We start from the raw sequence: 21,475 nt of genomic DNA, 5'->3' as shown, positions 1-21,475 counted from the left end.
TTGCCATTTTGATCATTTTGTCTAATTCCATCCAAAAACTCCACTTTTAACCAGGGATGTTTTGGTGATTAACTTTAAAAATGTTTTTACTTGTAGGTTTGATCCATTCTTTTAAAATGGGGTTTTTGAATAGAGTTAGGCAACATAATAAAAATGACAACAAACGAGAAAAGTCAGGGACCAAGAGAGGAAAAAAAACTATTTGGTGTAAAATGTCAAATCTGGACAAACCTCGGTGACTAAAATGGCAATTTACTCAAAAAATTACCTACATCTACCAAGTAAATTAAAGAAACTAGAGCATACTGATAAAAATTAATTGCCATATATATGACCTAAACTAATTAAAATAAATTACTATCTCATGAAATTCATCATTTTTTTTTCTGTCCGGTATTTTTTCGCTTATGATAAGTGGTCCTGTTTTTTCCCATCTAAAACTGCACACACATAATAAAGTAAACCAATTTAAGACACATGATAATCATCAAGACTATCTAGAATTCTATTTTCCCATCTAAAACATAATCGTTGGCTCTATTGTTATTAGCTTGAATAGTGGTCCTGTTTTTTACAAATAATTAATTAGTGTGTCAAGTATGATGAAATTACTATTTTAGTGATTTATCCATTTTTTTAAATTAGAATGTTATAGAACGGTTTGTGCATTAAAACATACTTTGGCCGGCTTTTGATCTATTTGACCTGTTTTGTTTTTTAAAACGTCCCATGTACAAGCGTTGGAGGTAAATTCGCTCGAATCAACCCAATCAACTAAAGTGATTGGGTCTAGATTGCCACTTTACTCATTGTTTAGCTGTATAATATTACAAGCACATTACAATAATTTTTTAAGTCAGGCTCTATCAAACATATCATATTTACTGGTGGAAACTAGCGCAACTGGAGCCTTGGCTGGAGGAATGTCGGATGGGGCTACTCTATTGTTTGTTGCCCCTGCCATCGCATTTGCGAGACAGTGGCAACTAAGAGAGTATATATAACAACAATCATCGAAAGTCAAAACATTTTCTCTTATGCTTCTATATATTTTTATAAATAGCAAATATGACGATGTTTCATTCTTTTAATGTCGTGTATCCACCATTGCCATGCATCTAATCATGAACCTTATATATACAAGGGCGGGCTCAAGTGTTAAGGGAAAAGGTTATGAGGTTTGAAGGGTGGAAACAACTGAATTTGGATCATATATGAGGAAAAGCATAACAGAAGCAAGAGACAGAGGAAAAGAAATGCTTGGTAGAACTTACTTTTTCTAAACCTAATTTCGAATTTCATTTCTTGATTTGTAACTTTTCTGGGCATATACTTATGTAATCCTCACTTTGATATCTTTTTTTCTTGCAGAAACTATATTTATTATAGGTTTGTAGTTTTGTGGTGTTTATCAGCATTTAAATTGAATGGATTTATGTTTTATTGTATTATTTCAGTTTATTTACAGTATTATTTGGAACTTGGAAGGATGATTGATTTTAGGCAAATAATGAATATTATTACTGTACTGATACTCTTAACAGTATACTTCACATAAAACTTTAGATTGCACGTTTTAAAGTTTGGTTTCATTTTAGATAATTAAACCTTTAAAGTATTTTCATTGGTTAAACCGCGTGTACACGTGGGGTTTAACCTAGTATGAACCTAAATTAAAAGATAACAATTTTTTTTTAATTTATTGTACTTTAATTATCTTCAACAACCTTTGCTGTTCCTAATAGTGAGTGAAGGGGTATGGTCTCAGATCTCGCGTCAGCATCGACCGCGAGTGACCATTACCCTTATCAAAACCCCCACTAGCTAACAACCCACTTGTGCCTATGCGGGAACGCGTCGACACAAAGGGTTGAATCCAATCTATCTGGTAACAAAGGAGGACTTACATGGAACAGGAGAACGGTAGAGTGATGCGACATAGCATCACATCTGGTGTACGAAAACGGAAGTATTCACAGCGACGCGGCATCGCACCGCGTCCAGTGAACACTTCTATCAATACAGGAAAGCCTTACCTTAGGCATAGAAGAAGATGAACGTAGCGGTACGGCTGACACCGCACCCTACGGACATTTTCGTCACGACAAGGGATACAGGCAAGACGACGATGCGGCTAGCACCGCATCTCGCGTATCCCTTGATCACAAGTAGGAGACGCGGTAACTTCAGATGTTACCGCACGTAGCGATGCGGCTTGCACCGCATCCTATGTACTCAAGCAAGTGGTACTGACACCACAGTGCAAGTGGCACCAATGACAGTTACCTGTCAGAGCTACGTAAGCAATGGACTGACGTGGCGTAACCTCCATAACCGACGAGCCTGACACACCTGAAAAGGGGCAGCACGTCGTCAGTCCATCCATCATCATCCTCCTCCACTCCTCGGCTATAAATACCAACCCCAAACCAGGTTTGAGGTATCTTCTCACAACTCTCTCACTACTACTACTATCTTACTTTGCTTCCCAAGCAAACTACTGATTCTCACGCCGGAGAGTGGTAACAAGGAGCACCCCCCACCCCATCCTCCTTGTTACGAGTCACGGCTTGTTTCCTTGTGCAGGAGATCAACCACCGGTGATCCAGCCAGCGATCCTCGAGAGGAAGGGATTAACCCTTCTTGACGAGACAGTGAGTTAACCCTGCCCGGTTAACCATTGTTTCATCATTGGCGCCCACCGCTACTCTTAGCATTTTCTAATCCATCCCTTTTTCCTCTCTCACGATCATGACTGATCACCAAAACAATACTGCGGATAACCAAAATCCTCCAATCCCAAACCCGGTAGGGGTCAATGCCTCGACCTCCCAACCCGGACACATTGGCACGTCCACACAAAGGAGCCCCTCCTTTATGTTCGGACATGACTTATCACAGTTCCCATCTGTGATCCCACCAGGCACGACCATTCATGCCTGGTACGAGCAGCAGGCAGCTACGCTGACTGCAGCATACAACCGCGCTTGTACTAAAGCGAATATACGAGCTGGGCTTCCCCCAGCACCGCACACCCCTGTTGAGCGTATTTTACAATACGACGGCAGGATCCATTCACGCCCGGCTTCAAGAAGCCGGCGTGAAGAAAGGGGATCGTCTTACTGTTCGGTCCACACCCTCAACGAGGATGATTCCTCATACGGGTCCCACACCAGAGGACCGGTACATACCCGCCTTGGCCCCCATGGCGAGGACAGGAGGCGATCAACCTCCAGACGCGGCCCCGGCATTCAGAGCCGATTGGGCCCACAACCATACACCGAAGGGTACGGTCATACCGACCCTGACGACCATAGCTACCGCGGTGATTCGCATGACACCAGTAGCAGACCGGGAGGACGCAACTATGTTCCTCCCAGTCACCCCCGCAACACATACCTTAGGGCGGCAAAGCGCCCTGCAAACGAACCATACAGGCCAAAGGCAGCGGCCGAAAATTCCAAGTTCGGCACGCGGATTGCCAACGCCCATGTCACCACGACAAAGTTCCCATTCAACGTTGGGAAATACAATGGTTCGACCGACCCGGACGACCACATGAACGTCTTCATGGGCGCGGGCATCAACGGCCAGTGGGATGAACCCACTTGGTGCAACTTTTTCCCCCAGACCCTTACGGGCCTGGCCAGGGCATGGTTCGATTCTTTGCCAGTGGGATCACTGGATTCATTCGAGGACTTGCGTACCAAGTTCCTCGCACATTTTTGCCAGCAGCGACGCCACGAACGAGATTCGTGTGACGTCATGAACATCTGGCGAAGGAACGACGAATCGCTCGAAGCATTCGTCGTCCGTTATAATAAAGAGTGCCTGGAGATAGGTGACGTGGCAGACCAGATGGCACGAAACCATTTCATCCGGGCCGTCAAAGACAGAGAGATGATCATCTCTGGCAAGGAGGGCTTGCCCAAAAAATGGGAAGATGTCATGACTGCGGTCAAGAAATACGCCCAGACACAGCGGTCACTCGAACCGCATGTGGCAAAGGCAAAACCCCAAGCCGAAACATCCCAACAAGGGTCCAAGCGTAACAATAAACGCAACCGGGACGTTGGAAATCGCGATATTTCCAAACCATACTTCCCGCAAACCAACACGTTCGACCCAAAGAACTACAACCCCGCCCGAGACAATCGGGCGTCCAAAAAAGAATCTCGGGACCGCAACTGGACCAAGATCACCATGTCGCCAAGTGAGGTCCTCCTTGCGGACCCACAGTTCTTGCGACCGGCCCAACCAATGAAGTCCAAGAAAAATCAGGACCTCACACTCTACTGTGAGTACCACAAGGACTCGGGCCACACCACCAACAGCTGCATCAGTCTCCGACTGGAGATTGAGCGCGCCTTAAAGGAGGGGAAACTGCAACATCTTTTGCCAGGTGGGCAAAAACCCACCAAGCGCATTACCCCTCACGGCGAAGGTACCTCCTCCGGGAAGCGAACCATGCACGTGGCTTCCACCCACATGATCCACGGAGGCAAGGGCAGGCCGCGAAAAGCGGCAAGAAGGCCGGAATGTGACTGGAAGGACGAGCAGGTCGTCTTTCCAAAAGTCCGAGGCGGTCCGCGCGATAGGCGCGCCGTCGTCATTTCAGGCCAACTGGCACACTACTGCACCGAGCGTCTATTCATCGACCCGGGCAGTACATCTGATATAATCTACGAACAATGCTTCAACCAGTTCGACCAGGAGGACAAAGATCGGTTGCAAGCAGTAGATTACCCGTTAACCGGGTTCGCAGGGGAAACTGTGTAACACCTCGAATTTTTGTGTCCAATGATGTGTTAACACGTGTCATTTGTTTACACGTGGCATCTATTATAAATAAAGGACTAATTTTGACAAACCTTGAAAGTATATAAATTCGAGGGTTATAATTGTCAACAAGGGTAAATATACTGTATAGTATCCCTAAATAATGCTTAAACCTTCAAACGAATAAATTATAGATCGTACAAAAACAAGACGCGGAAGATAGTGAGAGATTACAAACTACAGGGGTTAACTGTGTCAACATGTTTAATAATACCTCTGAGTGACCCTTTAACGTTCCAAAGACTTTGTAACGGTATTATACCCTCACTAAAATAATATATATGAATTTCGCGAAGTTTCGATATGAAACGAGAAAGTTACAATCAAATTCGTAGAAGAAGGGTTAAAAGCGTCAACAGTGAAAGTTAAGGCTTTCCAATATAATTAATGAATAAACCGGGGACTTAATAATGCGGGTAATTAACACGAGGCCCCTATCGGTAAATAACCGAGGGCCAAACCGCAAAGTTACCCCTTCAAAACCGAAAGGTCAGGCGAATCATTACGAAAGATTTCGTTATTAATGGCCAGATTCTGTAATCATTATAAAAGATTTGAGAAATTCAGAAAATATAACCTCTCGCGACCCGCGTAAGGTTTGGGCATAAGTTGAGGCGGGCCGCGAGCCTCCTCACTAACTCGCCTGATTTCTTAACCTTTAGGCGACCCGCATTAAAATGCATGGGAATTCCCATGCGGGCCGCGTAAAGTGCCCAGATGCAGAATTGTAGTAACTACTTGGCTTTTGGAGCTTTTGAATGATCAACAACCAACAAATGGGCATGGGCACCCTATGCTCGACCCATAACACTTAGGGGACATCTACCCATCACCCCTGACCTGTTGTAGGTGTTATAATGATCATACATCCTTGACATTGGCTATAAATACCAAGGTTATGAGCATATGTTTACCACACCTCAAACAACACCTATCTGATCATTCTAAGTGCTCCCAAGCATTCTCTTCTACTCCATATTCAAGTTCTAACTTCTGTAAGTTACCTTGATCATCCATTGTTCAGTTTATGCTTAGTTTTTAGCTAAAAACCAAACCGTCGTAACTACGGTTTGACTTTACAATAAATCAGTAATGGTTCAGTCTTATGACGAATCAAAAGTGGTTATGAGTTGGTATTTATGTGGGTATTAAACCTCTAAAATGGTTCCCCCTGATCACCACTCTAACTATGTCAAATGTCGAGTCAAACGTGCGGTTAAAAAGTCAACAGAAAGCTATTTTAGCGATTTATGCATAATCTGTAATGTATATGTTATGGAACCTGTTTTGACAATCATAAAACATGATAATAAGTATATAAACCTGTTTGCGCTCGTTTGAATCGATCATTTACTATATAGAACCGGTTCGGAGCCGAATGTCGCAAAAGTTTGACTTTTGCTTTGACTTCAGTTCTGACCCGTTTTAGTGAGGTATAAATATACCTTAGGACTCTCTTAGGACCAGGTCACATGTTGGTATAAGCCTCTGTGGTCGGTTCATGAGTTATCCGAGTCTTTTACGCAATTCCGTCATTCGCCTAAAAGTTGACCGTAACGGCCTTTTAAAATTAAAACGAGTATTTCGGACACGTGAACGGACCAAAACCTTGCTTGTTAAATTATAAGCATGTCCCTAAAGTTTCACGTCAATCCGAGGTCTAGAATGAGAGTTATGCTAAAAGGCGCACTTTTAAGAAAGTTTTGTAATTAACGGCGCAATTAGCATAACGCCCATCTAACCCAAGTTTTCGTCACCAAAACTTTTACCCACTGTGGTAAAATAATATTTTGGGAATTTTAAAGATTTTTAATAATTTTTACCTTGCTCATAACCTACGGTTATGGCTACGGTTCGGTAAATACCGAATATGCCCTTTTTGGCCAAAACGGGAGTTCTACAAGGTCTTTTGACCCGATTCCAGTTGCTACTGATTTTAAATAATAAATAAAGTATTTTAAACCTTATAAACTGTTCGGGAAACTCAGATTTCCTGTAGAACTCGAAAAGCCCATTTAAAGTCTTTAAAATGACCGAAAAGCCCCTACGGGGCATAATATAAACTTAAACTCGTTACGGGCATTACGGAAGGTATCCTACTGATACCAAAATACTTTTAAGGCATATTGACTTAGGAAATAAGCGTAGGACACTTATGGTTAACCGTTTCGCCTATTTGCGCACACGGTACGGCTCATGAAACTAGTTTTCGTGCAATAGCCGATATGGGTCAAATTATATTATTTGAACCCCAAAATCCAGAGTATGAACTATAAACCCATATAAAACAAGTCTCTGAACTTGTTGGGTCCAAATCATACTCCATTCTCGGTTTTCGCCTTTTCGTGCGAATTAACCATATCTATATATCGGAATCAACCGGTTTAAGCTACGGCTAATATAAGGACCGTTAGGATTCTAAGAGGTTAATTAAAACCTTCGTTCCAGATTAGGAGCCCCAGTAAAAGCTATCGGTGACTTGATCTAAATTAAGGATTAATACTTGCAAAGGTAAATACTTTAACTTATTTCCCCTATATGGGCTTGGGTTACGGTATATTAATACCGCTTGATTGAGCATTATATAATTCCATCGCTTAGGTGGTTAATTGATTAAATATGATCGGCTCATTTAAACAGTTTTGTTGCTTATAAGCCTTTGGGGGGTTTAATGACCGTTGTCCCGGATATCCTCGGCATCATTTTACGAAATGGCCACGACCATCGACATCCCGGTGTAGGCGTACACCCGGTATAAAGTGTCGACATTAAATTTAAAAAGACGTAGCCGTTGGTTTTTATACTACGGTTTTACGTAAACGTGGTGTGTCTATAAATCTTTAACCCGGCACGACCCGGGCTACTGAACGCATAAAAGAACATGTAAAACGTTCGCAAGATCATTATGAATTTTCCCAAGTTATAAAAGAGTTTGTGCCTTGTGCATTCAAATCAATTTTAATAAACATTTTCAAATGTGTCAGTTGAATGTATTTACCAGTGTAAACTGACGTATTTTCCCCAAAAAGATTAAGTGCAGGTACCTAAACGTAATTGGCTGGTATTAGCTCCCTAGCGTCGGGATAAGTCTCGCAAGCTTGATTGCAGTATCTAATGGAACAATACTTTACCTTTATTTACGATCCACTGTGGATATATCCAACCCCTGTAATACATTTTGATATTACAATCAGAGGTTGAAATTTAAATATTTATCTTATGCTTCCGCTGTGCATTATATAATTGTGTGGTTTGACTATATTGTTGCCAACATCGTCACGGTAATCCCCCACCGGGCCCACCGGTGAGACACGTGGAAATCGGGGTGTGACAAACTGTCTTTCCCCTAGGCCAGATTACTTTCCCTGTGCGTCTTTCCAGCGGAAACCGCACAAGGACAGAAGAGGTAAACTTCATGGTTCTACCTCACACCTCCAGATATGACGTACTCCTCGGGAGAGAATCCCAAGGAGATTTCAATATGATTACGTCGGTCCCCCACTCTGCGGTTGGTTTCCCAACCGAATCGGGGGTCGCGATAATCTATGCCCGCAGGGACGTCATGATGTCGGACGAAGTACGTCCGACCAAGGTCGCAAGGCCCACCCCCAACGACCAGCCAGAAAAATGGGTTCTCAACGCGAGATACCCAGAACAAAAGGTCACATTGGGTCACGCCTTGTCCCCGACCACCAAAGCGCAACTGAAGCAGCTCCTCTTCAGGAACCAAGACATCTTCGCGTGGACACCCGCAGACATGACCGGTGTCCCACGTGATATTGCGCAACATCACTTGAATACCATGCCAGGTATCAAGCCAGTGATCCAAGGCCAACGCCACCTTGGGTCAGCTAAAAATCAGGCGATGCAAGAGCAGATCGAAGAACTGCTCTCCGCAGGCATCCTGCGGGAAGTTAAATACCAGACTTGGTTGTCCAACCCAGTCATGGTAGAAAAACCGTCCGGGGGCTGGCGCATGTGCGTCGATTACAAAGACCTTAACAAAGCCTGCCCCAAGGATTGTTACGCGCTTCCAGAAATCGACGAAAAGGTCGATAATCTCGCACCATTCAGGTGGAAGTGTTTCCTCGATTGCTACAAAGGATACCATCAAGTACAAATGGCAATCGAGGATGAAGACAAAACGGCATTCCGGACTCCCACCGGAAATTACTGCTATACAAAAATGCCGTTTGGGTTGCGCAACGCGGGCTCAACCTACCAAAAGTTGATGAACGACACTTTCCACGGCCAAATAAGCAAAAGTGTCGAAATCTACATGGACGACCTGGTCGTCATGAGCATGGAAGAAGATACCATGCTCACAGATATCGAAAGAACATTCCAAACTCTGCGAAGCGTTAACATAAAGCTCAATCCAGGAAAATGCTCGTTTGGAATGGAAGAAGGCAAATTCCTCGGGTTCATCGTGACTAAAGATGGATTCAAGGTAAACCCGGAGAAGGTCCAGGCGATCGAGCGCATGCCATCGCCTTCATCGATGAAGGATATGCAACGGCTAGCCGGCAGGCTAGCGGCACTCAACAGATTCTTAGCCAACCACGCAGCTAAGTCTTATCCGTTCATCAAGACCCTGCGGAGCTGTTCAAAGAAAGAACAATTCCAATGGACCGCAGAGGCTGAACAGGCTTTCCGGGAAATGAAGGAGTGTTTGATACAACTCCCAACTTTAACCGCACCACGCAAGGATGAGCCACTCATACTATACCTATCCGCCGCGGACAACGCGGTGGGAGCGGTACTAATTGTGGAGCGAAAGGGGGTTCAAACACCCATCTACTACATCAGCAAGATGCTCAACGACCCAGAGACGAGGTACTCAATAATGGAGAAATTGGTGCTAGCATTAGTGCACGCTTCGAGACGGTTGCGTCGCTACTTCGTAAACCACGTCATTACAGTGCTAACCAATTACAGGATCGGCCCGATCCTCTCCAAACCCGACATCTCTGGGCGATTAGCGAAATGGGCCATCGAGCTGGGCGCGCACACGATACATTATAAACCGCGCCCCGCGATTAAAGGCCAGATCTTAGCTGATTTCGCCGCCGAAGTACCGGTGAATCGCATCCAAGAATGCGAAGAAGCACAAACTCCTGCACCAACGCCACCCTCCTCAGAAACATGGGCACTCTTCACAGATGGTGCCTCCAACGACGAAGGGGCGGGTGCGGGTCTGCGACTCGTCAGCCCTGACGGCCAAGAACTTACATATGCAATCCGCCTCGAATTCAAAAGCACAAACAACGAGGCAGAATATGAGGCTCTGTTAGCGGGGCTACGTTTAGCAGTCAAAATCGGCGTGCAACATCTGGAAGCCCACGTCGACTCTTTGTTAGTTGCAGGCCAAGTACGCGGCGACTATGCCGCAAAGGGGGATATCATGATCCTCTACCTCGAGCAAGTCCTGCAACTAAAATCCAAATTCGCTTCATTCAATATTCGCCATATTAATCGAAGCGAAAACAAGTCCGCAGATGCACTATCAAAACTTGCATCTACCAGCTTCCAACACTTGGCAAAGGAGATACGCATCGAAATCCTGCAAAATCCTTCGGTACCCCTACGCCAAGTCAACGTCATTCAATACGGTTCAACATCATGGATGACACCTATTATCGCATATCTACAATCCGGTGTGACTCCCGAAAGCAAATCAGAAGCACGCAAACTACAATACAAAGCGTGCCATTATCAGATGGGAGACGGTATCTTATACCGCAAGTCATACCTCGGGCCACTACTACGATGCGTCAACCCCCAGGATGCCACATACCTCATTCGAGAGATACACGAGGGCATATGTGGCATACACGCTGGTCCACGCATGGTAGTGGCCAAAATCATGAATGCCGGGTATTACTGGCCCGGCATGCACCTGGATGCCGTCAAAGAGTTGCGCAAGTGCATCGACTGTCAACGTCATGCTCCAAAAACCTTGCGGCCAAAAAACAACTTAGTCCCCGTCACAACCGCATGGCCCTTCCAGAAATGGGCAATTGACGTTGTGGGACCTTTCCCTGACGCTCCAGGTGCGGTTAAATTTATCATAGTGGCGGTTGATTACTTCACCAAATGGGTAGAAGCAAAACCGCTCGCCTCAACCACTGCTATGATAACCAGAAAGTTCATTTGGGAACACATCATCTGCCGTTTCGGATTACCAATGTGCATTGTCACCGATAACGGCACCAACTTCGCTGCCGACGAATTTCAAAAATGGCTAGAGGAACTACACATTGAGCACATATTCTCCTCAGTCGCACACCCGCAAGGGAACGGCCAAGTCGAGAGTATCAATAAAAGCCTAGTCGAAGGGATCAAGGCACGGTTGGGAACGGCCAGGCGTGGCTGGGTCGATGAACTCCCAAGTATCTTATGGGCTCACCGCACAAGCCCAAAAACAAGCAATGGGGAAACACCCTTCAGCCTAGTCTACGGTTCAGAAGCGGTGATCCCCGCAGAAGTAGGTCTCCCCTCTCCTAGAATGTTGGCTATTGAAAAACTAGACAACAACATGGAACGCAGGATCGATTTGGACCTCTTGGAAGAAAGGCGTGAAAACGCTGCCATCAACGAGGCCAAATATAAATCCAAACTTGAAAAGTACTACAACGCGCGCGTCCGCGTTTGTACTTTCAACCCAGGAGACTACGTCCTACGCGACAATGAGGCATCTAATGCCGAGCGCCCAGGCAAACTCGCCCCCAAGTGGGAAGGACCCTACCTCATCAACGAGGTCTTAGGGAAAGGCGCGTACAGATTGCAAACACTAGAAGGCGAACCTATCGCACGCACATGGAATGCACAACAGCTTCGACGCTGTTATATGTAAGCCATGTTCTTACATTCCTCTATGTAACCTATTGGGCCACAGGCCATTTGCAAATAAATAAATAAGCAATTTTCTACATTATTGTTTGTTATTACTATTACAAATGCGTGTTCCACTTTGCGGTATCCCAAAAACAGATTGGCAAAATCTTCATTCGTGATACCCATACAAAGTGGTAACCACACACAAATATTGTAATAGGCCAGCAAAAGGCAAAAAGACTTGCATGTTTTATCCGGCCGGATACACAAGTTTTTGTTAAACACTTGACACAATTCCTGAGCCCAAAAAGGCAAACAATGGAATTGACGCGGACTCATACGACAAAGGTATGGAGTACACTCGACCCCATTCACAAATGGGTAGAGTTCCGGTAATATAAGCTTTTACAAAGCTTAAAGCAATTCTAAAACCCTCACACGGTAAATAACAGAATTGATGCATACCCATACAACAAAAGTATGGAGTATACTTGACCCCGTTCATAAATGGGTAAAGTTATGCATACATACGTTCAGACATGCAAGAATTAAAAACACTTGTACAAACTGAACAAAGAAACTTTATATTCAAAAAATTCAAGTATCTACATGATGCTTACTGAATTTACATAAAGTTCCTATTCTATACAAGAGGAATACAAAAAGGAGGCACACTCGCCAACCTAAACCCTATTTTGTACCGCTGGTCCCCGCATCCCCTTCGGCACCACCAGCGGGTTCTTCCTCTTCCACATCCGGATAAAGCATCCGCAAGCGGTCCACATAGTCCGCAACCTCCAAACACTCGTCCAGCTCCCCTACACAGGCAAGGGGCGTATCATAGAAGGAGGCTACGGCCGCTTTCAGACGACCTTCGGTATCCACATCACGGAACCCGGATGCCTGATCAGTATAACCGCCTGCGGATAATACATTGATATGCCCAATGCAGCGGTTATAACCAGCCTTGAAGCCAGCATCGCGCGCACGCTCCTTAACCAGGTCCAAACCAGATGCGGTCTCAGGGGCATTCATTATAGCCTCGACAATCTGCAATAAAAGGATCATAAGTCTTGAAATACTAATCCAAGCCAATGTAAAGGCAATGGATACTTACACGCGCGATGCCGTGAGTCCGCAACCACTCACGGTCAGCTTCCAGTTGGTTAAAAGAGGACACCAAGGCATCCTTGGCCTCAGCAGCAGCGTCAGCCCGCTTCTCCGCAGCAGACACGCGGGCAGTAAGGTCCGTAACCGCGACCTCCCGGGCCTGAACCTCAGCCTGTTACAAAAACAGCAAACAGTTCACTCGATATATATGTTCAAAACAATAAAGGAAATATACAACAGAGGTAACGGAACATACCTGAAGGCTGGAAACAACCTTATCCAAACAAATGCGCTCCGCATTCGCCTCTTCCAGAGCCTTGGAAGAACGGCTCTCCTTCTCTACGGCCTCTTCAAGGGCCTTTGAGGCACGAGCCCCGGCTTCTTTGGCCTCTCCAAGCGCCTTCAAGGCGTCGGCCTTCGCCTGCAGCGCTTTAACAGAAATGGCCTCAGCCGCAGCTTTCTCGCTGCCCAAGGCAACATTTGCCGCCTTGACATTCGCCAACTCCTGCCGAGTATGAAACAGAACGTTATTCTGCTTAGCCCAAGATTCATTCCATTTCTTGCGCTCATTGGACAACTTTTCGTTCCAACTCTTGCGCCCATCAGCAAGGAGTTTAGCAAGGGTACGCACCTGTTTCAGCTGGGCAGTGGCAGCCCACTCAGAAGTCTGCTTCTGCTTCTCAAAAGCAGCTTTGTCCTTCTCCAGCTGCTCCGCACCCGCACGGGCAGCCTGGACCAGCTTTTCCGCTTCTGCCCGCATACGAGCAGCATCTTCCTCGCGCCGACCCAGCACTTTATAATCTTCCAAAATGGCATTCGCCACAATGGAAGTCCCTACCAACATTGTTGAGAGCTGGTTTATACGCAACTCTCGAGGTGCGGCACGGGCGCGCTCAACTTCAAAGGGGGTCCCCAGACCACCCAAAATCTCCTTACAGGCCGCAGGATCATTCGAAATATCATCCCCCTGCATAACAGTCCAGGGGGGTCGGTGATACACAGTACTGCGACCCTGGGAGTATGTGCGGTAATAATACTCCAACTCAGACTCCCCAGGCTGAATTGGAGGCCCATCATAACCCGCACCACCGGCACCAGCACCGGTAACCTTCGCCCCAGCAGCAGAGCTCTGCGGCTCAGTATCAGTCTTCTGCGCCTCCGCATCAGACTTTCCTTTCCCAGCATCAGAAAACCGCAGATCCAAATTATCCCCATCAGGGGGACTAATAAGGTTGTTGGATGAATCCACGGTATCAAAAATCTGGGTTGCCACATCCTCTGCGGTACCCTCTGCCCGCACCGACGACTCAAAAGCCACTTTAGCAGGGGGCGTCGACGGTACTTCAGTTGTCACCGCACCCGTAGCACGCGGGGGTGACCCTGGAGCGTCAAAGATAGAAATATCTTCATCTTGAAGCTCTACAAAAAAAAAAAAAAAAAGACAAGGTCAAAAAGCTATCAAAACAAGTTACGCATAACAGTTAAGACAAGCTAGCCTACACTTACCAACAACCGCAGGCCTTTTCGGCGTCGGAGCAGACCTTTTGGTCACCAGTCTCCGACGTTTGCTCTCAACACCACCAGCAGCTTTCTGCTCTGGCCCTCTCTTCTCACCAACTGCAGGGGGACCCGCAGCTGTCCCTCCCGCGGAAGTCTCTTCTGACTGCCTCTTCGCAGCACCAGAACGCGACACCGCAGCTGTACCCAAACCCTCAAGGGTATCAGATACTATCACATAATCCATGTATCGACTAACAGAAGAATGAGAGATACCTGCCGCCTGCGGCACCAGATGAGGCACAGCAGTAACCTCTTTTATCTTCTTTTGGCGAAAACGTGGGCCCTTCATCGTTTGCTTTTTGGGCACACCTTTCGCTTCGGGGTCCCCCAAGGCCCCAAGATCACCTGCATGGAATCAATACGTCAATAAACCAACATTATCAACACAAGTGACAAAGCTTGGATATTATACCTTTGTGTCACACCCCGAATTCCACGTGTCTCACCGGTGGGCCCGGTGGGGGATTACCGTGACGATGTTGGCAACAATATAGTCAAACCACACAATTATATAATGCACAGCGGAAGCATAAGATAAAGTATAAATTTCAACCTTTGATCGTAATATCAAAATGTATTACAAGGGTTGAATATATCCACAGCGGATCGTAAATAATTATAAAGTATTGTTCCATTAGATACTGCAATCAAGCTTGCGAGGCTTATCCCGACGCTAGGGAGCTAATACCAGCCAATTACGTTTAGGTACCTGCACTTAATCTTTTTGGGGAAAATACGTCAGTTTACACTGGTAAATACATTCAACTGACACATTTGAAAATGTTTATTAAATTGATTTGAATGCACAGGGCACAAACTCTTTTATAACTTGGGAAAATTCATAATGATCTTGTGAACGTTTTACATGTTCTTTTATGCGTTCAGTAGCCCGGGTCGTGCCGGGTTAAAGATTTATAGACACACCACGTTTGCGTAAAACCGTAGTATGAAAACCAACGGCTACGTCTTTTAGTTTTAATGTCGACACTTTATACCGGGTGTACGCCTACACCGGGATGTCGATGGTCGTGGCCATTTCGTAAAATGATGCCGAGGATATCCGGGACAACGGTCATTAAACCCCCCAAAGGCTTATAAGCAACAAAACTGTTTAAATGAGCCAATCATATTATTTAGTTATCCACCTAAGCGGTGGACGAATATAGTGCTCAATCAAGCGGTATTAATATACCGTAACCCAAGCCCATATAGGGGAAATAAGTCAAAAGTATTTACCTTTGCAAGTATTAATCCTTAATTTAGATCAAGTCACCGATAGCTTTTACTGGGGCTCCTAATCTGGAACGAAGGTTTTAATTAACCTCTTAGAATCCTAACGGTCCTTGTATTAGCCGTAGCTTAAACCGGTTGATTCCGATATATAGATATGGTTAATTCGCACGAAAAGGCGAAAACCGAGAATGGAGTATGATTTGGACCCAACAAGTTCAGAGACTTGTTTTATATGGGTTTATAGTTCATACCCTGGATCTTGGGGTTCAAATAATATAATTTGACCCATATCGGCTATTGCACGAAAACTAGTTCCATGAGCCGTACCGTGTGCGCAAATAGGCGAAACGGTTAACCATAAGAGTCGTACGCTTATTTCCTAAGTCAATATGCCTTAAAAGTATTTTGGTATCAGTAGGATACCTTCCGTAATGCCCGTAACGAGTTTAAGTTTATATTATGCCCCGTAGGGGCTTTCCGGTCATTTTAAAGACTTAAAAAGGGATTTTCGAGTTCTACAGGAAATCTGAGTTTCCCGAACAGTTTATAAAGCTTAAAATACTTTATTTATTATTTAAAATCAGTAGCAACTGGAATCGGGTCAAAAGACCTTGTAGAACTCCTGTTTTGGCCAAAAAGGGCATATTCGGTATTTACCGAACCGTAGCCATAACCGCAGGTTATGAGCGAGGTAAAAATTATTAAAAATCTTTAAAATTCCCAAAATATTATTTTACCACAGTGGGTAAAAGTTTTGGTGACGAAAACTTGGGTTAGATGAGCGTTATGCTAATTGCGCCGTTAAATACAAAACTTTCTTAAAAGTGCGCCTTTTAGCATAACTCTCATTCTAGACCTCGGATTGACGTGAAACTTCAGGGACATGCTTATAATTTACTAAGCAAGATTTTGGTCCGTTCACGTGTCCGAAATACTCGTTTTAATTTTAAAAGGCCGTTACGGTCAACTTTTAGGCGAATGACGGAATTGCGTAAAAGACTCGGGTAACTCATGAACCGACCACAGAGGCGTATACCAACATGTGACCTGGTCCTAAGAGAGTCCTAAGGTATATTCATACCTCACTAAAACGGGTCAGAACTGAAGTCAAAGCAAAAGTCAAACTTTTGCGACTTTCGGCTCCGAACCGGTTCTATATGGTAAATGATCGATTCAAACGAGCGCAAACATGTTTATATACACATTATCATGTTTTATGATTGTCAAAACAGGTTCCATAACATATATATCACAGATTATGCTTAAATTGCTAAAATAGCTTTCTGTTGACTTTTTAACCGCGCGTTTGACTCGATATTTGACATAGTTAGAGTAGTGATCAGGGGGAACCATTTTAGAGGTTTAATACCCACATAAATACCAACTCATAACTATTTTTGATTCGTCATAAGACTGAATCGTTTGCAAGATATTGCAATGACAACCGTTAGTTACGACGGTTGCGTTTATAGGCTATAACTATGGAAATGTGACACCACAAAGGGTGAGATCACTTACAGAGGTTGTGTTCTTGACTATAGAGCAGAAGAAAAGCTAGAGAGCTCCTTAGAATGATCAGATAGTGTGTTTTGAGTGTGATGAAGGTTATGAGCACTAAGGTGCTATTTATAGCCAAGAACAAGCTCCAAGATCATTACAACTCATGCTAGGGATGAATGTGGATCAGTGGCATGTGTCCTAGAGATGTATGGGTCGTGTAGGGGGCACCCATGCTGCCATAATTGATCAAATGATCGTTCAAAAGTGCCAAAAGCCAAGTAGTTACAAGGTTTCTGCATCTGGGCACTTTACGCGACCCGCATGGACATTCCATGCTTCTTTTACGCGGGTCGCCTAATGTTCATAAAACAGACGCGTTTTTGAGGAGGCTCGCGGCCCGCCTCAACTTATGTTGAAACTTCACGCGGGTCGCCTAAGGTCATATTTTCTGAATTTTTAAATCTTTTGTCATGATTATCAGAATCGGGCCATTAATAACGAAATCTTTCGTAATGATTTGCCTGACCTTTCGGATTTGAAGGGGTAACTTTGCGGTTTGGCCCTCGGTTATTTACCGATAGGGGCCTCGTGTTAATTACCCGCATTATTTAGTCCCCGGTTTATTTATTAATTATTTTGGAAAGCCTTAACTTTCACTGTTGACGCTATTAACCCTTCTTCTACGAATTCGATCGTAACTTTCTCGTTTCATATCGAAACTTTGCGGAATATATATATTATTTTAGTGAGGGTATAATACCGTTACAAAGTCTTGGGAACGTTAAAGGGTCACTCAGAGGTATTATTAAACATGTTGACACAGTTAACCCCTGTAGTTTGTAATCTCTCACTTTCTTCCGCGTTTTATATTTGTACGATCTATAATTTATTCGTTTGAAGGTTTAAGCATTATTTAGGGATACTATACAGTATATTTACCCTTGTTGACATTTATAACCCTCGAATTTATATACTTTCAAGGTTTGTCAAAATTAGTCCTTTATTTATTATAGATGCCACGTGTAAACAAATGACACGTGTTAACACATCATTGGACACAAAATTTCGAGGTGTTACATCCTCACCCCCTTAAAATAAATCTCGACCCGAGATTTACTCAAATAAATAGGGGTATTTTTCTTTCATTGTAGCTTCGACTTCCCACGTATATTCAGGACCTCTACGAGCATCCCATTTGACCTTTACAATCGGTACGTGCTTTCTGCGAAGCTTCTTCACCTGTCGATCTTCAATCGACAAAGGTTTTTCTATGAATTTTAAGCTCTCATCTATATGCATATCTGTGTGTGGAATCACCAACGACTCGTCAGCGAAGCACTTTTTGAGATTGCAGATGTGGAACACATTGTGAATTCCATTGAGCTCTTCAGGCAAGTTTAGTTTATAGGCAACTGATCCGACTCGTTCAATGACCTCAAAAGGTCCTATGTATCTCGGACTCAGCTTGCCCTTCTTGCCGAAACGCATCACCCCCTTCCAGGGTGACACCTTAAGTAATACCTTTTCACCTACTTCGAAGTGAAAATCCTTACGCTTTGGATCAGCGTAGCTCTTCTGCCTATCGCGGGCAGCCTTGAGACGTTCCCGGATCTGGACAATCTTGTCCGTTGTCTGGAAAACAATCTCTGGTCCCGATAATTGGACCTCTCCTACTTCCGCCCAACAAACAGGCGATCTGCATTTCCTACCATATAATGCCTCAAAAGGCGCAGCCTTTATGCTGGTGTGGTAGCTATTATTGTAGGAGAATTCGATCAGGGGTAGGTTTTTATCCCAGTTACCACCTAAATCGATCGCACATGCACGAAGCATGTCTTCTAGCGTTTGGATAGTACGCTCACTTTGACCGTCCGTCTGTGGATGGTAAGCCGTACTAAAATTTAAACGTGTGCCCAAAGATTGCTGGAAACTTTTCCAGAAGTGAGATGTGTATCTAGTATCCCTGTCGGAGATAATAGACACAGGTATGCCGTGTAAGGCTACAATCTTATCAACATAAAGTTGGGCTAACATATCGGAGCTATACGTCTCCTTGATGGGTAGAAAATGAGCTGATTTAGTCAGCCTATCGACTATGACCCATATTGTATCGTTTCCTTTCTTGGTTTTGGGTAACTTGGTTATGAAGTCCATAGTTACACATTCCCACTTCCACTCGGGAAGTTCAGGCTGTTGTAGCAAGCCAGACGGCTTTTGGTGCTCGGCTTTGACCTGAGCACAAGTCAAGCACTTTGCTACATGGGTGGCTACAGACTTTTTCAAGCCTATCCACCAATAATTTGCCTTTAAGTCTTGGTACATTTTATCAGCACCAGGATGGACTGAGTATTTGGAACTATGGGCTTCCTGGAGAACAACATCTCGTAGTCCCCCATAAATCGGAACCCATATACGTCCATTCAGCCTAAGAATTCCATCTTTGCTAAGAGTCAACTGCTCCGCAGTTACTCCCAGCTTTTCGTTAGGATAATTAGTTTCCAACACAGCCTCTCGCTGTGCAGCCAAAATCCTTTCAATCAAATTATTTTTAACTTCAATGCTCTTGGCATTGATTCGAATGGGTTTTACCCTTTCTTTCCTGCTCAAGGCATCAGCGACTACATTCGCCTTGCCGGGATGGTACCTGATTTCACAGTCATAATCATTCAGGGTTTCCATCCATCGGCGTTGTCTCATGTTCAACTCCTTCTGGTTGAACAGGTGCTGGAGGCTTTTGTGATCAGAATAAATCACAAATTTAATGCCATAAAGGTAGTGCCTCCACAACTTAAGTGCAAATACAACGGCACCCAACTCTAAATCATGGGTGGTGTAATTCTTTTCATGCACTTTTAATTGCCTTGAAGCATAGGCAATCACCTTGCCCTTCTGCATAAGCACACACCCCATGCCTGTATGTGATGCATCGCAGTAAACTACGAATTCATCTGTACCCTCGGGTAAGGTCAACACGGGTGCGTTGCTTAGCTTCTGCTTCAGTATTTCAAAGGACTCTTGCTGCTTCGGGCCCCAGATGTACTTTTCTTTCTTCTTGGTCAAAGAAGTCAAGGGCGCAGCAATCCTTGAAAAGTTCTCAATAAACCTTCGGTAGTATCCTGCTAAACCCAGGAAGCTACGAATTTCGGTAGGCGTCTTTGGCTCTTGCCAGTTCATGACTGCCTCTACCTTAGCGGGATCCACTTGGATACCACGCTCACTCACAACGTGTCCTAAAAATTGAACCTCTCTTAGCCAGAATTCACACTTCGAGAATTTGGCGTAGAGTTTCTCACGCTGTAGTAATTCGAGAATGCAACGGAGATGCTTCTCGTGGTCAGCTTGATTCTTGGAATAGATAAGGATATCGTCAATGAAGACTATGACGAATTTGTCCAAGTACGGCTTGCAAACGCGATTCATGAGATCCATGAATGCAGCCGGTGCATTTGTGAGCCCAAAAGGCATCACTAGGAACTCGTAATGACCATAGCGAGTCCTAAATGCTGTCTTATGTACATCTTCATCTCTGACCCTTAGTTGATGATAGCCCGACCTTAAGTCGATCTTTGAGAAGTAGCTTGCTCCTTGCAGCTGATCGAATAGATCATCGATCCTTGGTAAAGGATATCTATTCTTTATGGTAACTTTATTCAGCTCTCTATAGTCGATGCACAACCGCATTGATCCGTCCTTCTTCTTTACAAATAGGACAGGAGCTCCCCAGGGAGATGAACTAGGTCTGATAAAACCTTTCGCCAGCAGTTCATCCAACTGGGTCCTCAGTTCTTTCATTTCCGTTGGCGCTAATCTGTAAGGTGCTCTTGCTATCGGAGCTGCTCCAGGAATGATGTCAATTCTGAACTCCACTTGTCTATCTGGTGGCAAACCAGGTAGTTCTTCAGGAAACACCTCGGGGTATTTAGAAATGACAGGAAGATCCTCGATCTTCGGCTTTGGTTCTTCAATTATCACTTGAGCCATGTAAATTACACAGCCTCTGTTCAAACACCTTGAAGCTTTCAGCATAGACACGTCTTCGGGAAATCCGTAATGCGTATCCCCTCGAATGGTAAGAGATTCACCACTCGGAGTCTTTAAAACTATTTGCCGCTTGCCGCAAATGATTTGGGCCTGGTTATGGGATAACCAGTCCATGCCTAGCACGACGTCAAAACCCGCAAGTTTGAAAGGAAGTAGAGATAAAGGAAAAGAATGGTTCCTAATGGATATTTCACATCCTTCTAGAACGGTAGAGACGGTTTCTATTGTTCCGTCTGCCAACTCTACTTCGTATTTTACGTCTAGGGTTTTGATTGGCATATTTAGTAATTGGCAAAATTTCTGGTCTACAAAGGACTTGTCAGCGCCAGAATCGAACAGTACTCTTGCAAATATA

The sequence above is a fragment of the Helianthus annuus genome, chromosome 6 (assembly GCF_002127325.2).
Source record: "Helianthus annuus cultivar XRQ/B chromosome 6, HanXRQr2.0-SUNRISE, whole genome shotgun sequence".
NCBI lineage: Eukaryota > Viridiplantae > Streptophyta > Magnoliopsida > Asterales > Asteraceae > Helianthus > Helianthus annuus.
Note: the sequence above shows the minus strand (reverse complement) of the source record.